This window comes from Pseudorca crassidens, chromosome 11, assembly GCF_039906515.1.
Source record: "Pseudorca crassidens isolate mPseCra1 chromosome 11, mPseCra1.hap1, whole genome shotgun sequence".
Taxonomy (NCBI): domain Eukaryota; kingdom Metazoa; phylum Chordata; class Mammalia; order Artiodactyla; family Delphinidae; genus Pseudorca; species Pseudorca crassidens.
Genome location: NC_090306.1, coordinates 18664053 through 18665570, shown reverse-complemented (window position 1 = coordinate 18665570; position 1518 = coordinate 18664053). Strand labels below are relative to the sequence as shown.

General features: G+C 38.1%; 1 non-coding gene across 1 annotated transcript; it reads right to left on the bottom strand.

The window, feature by feature from the left end:
* Window positions 1–1051: 1051 nt before the first annotated feature.
* LOC137203081 (U6 spliceosomal RNA) lies at window positions 1052–1158 on the bottom strand. Its single transcript, XR_010932907.1, has one exon. It is a non-coding gene; the product is annotated as a U6 spliceosomal RNA (small nuclear RNA).
* Between the last annotated feature and the right edge of the window lie 360 nt (window positions 1159–1518).

Genomic DNA, 1518 nt, shown 5'->3' with positions numbered 1-1518 from the left:
CACTTAACATACTTTAACTGTGATACTGAATCACTGTGACCATCTTCTCCAAAATGAAAATCATTGACTGAAAGAGGCTTATTCTAATGTTCAGGGCTACCACAGTGACGGACTTGTACTGACTACCCTACCTGACATACCGCTTTGAGAAACTGTGACTGAACTCGTGTTACAGAAAAATCAGTCAGTATGTGGCAGATATGTTGTGGTGAACCCTAGTAATTTAGTAGAAATCAAAGATATCTTATGTATGTACTTATTTTTAATTTTTTTAATTTTTAAAATTTTGTTATACAAGTTTTAAAGGTTCCTTTCCACTTACAGTTATTACAAAATATTCGCTGTATTCCCCGTGCTGTACAACACATCCCTGAGCCTATCTTACACCCAGTAGTTTATACCTCCCCCTCCCCCTCCCCTATACAGCTCCTCCCTCTCCCCCCACCCCTCCCCCCAACCACTAGTTTGTTCTCTATAGCTGTGAGTCTGCTTGTTTTTTGTTCTATTTAGTAGTTTGTCATATTTTTTTAGATTCCACATATAAGTGATATCATACAGTATTTGCCTTTCTCTGTCTGACTTATTTCACTTAGTGTAATGCCTTCCAAGTCCATCCATGTTGCTGCAAATGGCAAAATTTTGTTGTTTTTTTCTTGCTGAGTAGTATCCCGTTTTATATATATATATATATCTCACATCCTCTTTATCCATTCATCTGTTGATGGGCACTTAGGTTGCTTCCTTACTCTGGCAATTGTAAATAATGCTTCTATGAACATTGGGGTGTATGCCTCTCTCTGAATTAGTGTTTTTGGTTTTTTTGGATATATACCTTGGAGTGGAATTGCTCAGTCCTATGGTAGCATTTTAGATTGATATTGGGAGCCTGATGACAGATGAAACTTCATAAAGTATAATGGCATTTAGTTTAGAACAATGATTTACTTTAGCAACTCAGACCCATTCAGACCCGGGTCTATTTGTATATTCATCTCCATCACCACACCCTGATTTTTTTTTTTAACACCTTTATTGGAGTATAATTGCTTTAAAAAATATGGAACGCTTCACGAATTTGCATGTCATCCTTGCACAGGGGCCATGCTAATCTTCTCTGTATCGTTCCAATTTTAGTATCTGTGCTGCCGAAGCAAGCACCACACCCTGATTCTAAACAGCAGAGTCACTGAGACATACTGGGAGGCACTCCAAAGCATCCAAGTGCTTTTTAAATTTAATCAAATGATAAAGCTTGAATGAGATGGTTTGGAACATTTGAAAGTATCTCCACATGTTTTCTAAACCTGAGGTCCCATGGAGTATTTCCCAGATATAGCGGTCATGAGTGAAGTTTAAGTCAGCCCCGAAACTTTTGAAAACCATTTCTATATTTTAAGGTAGTTTTCTGCATTATGATTCTCTCTTCTCCAATTTCGAGGCCAGGACTTCACCTCTCTTTTTCCTTTGCAGGTGAGACACAGTCATGCAATCTAGGTCCCAACAATCAGATGGAACAAG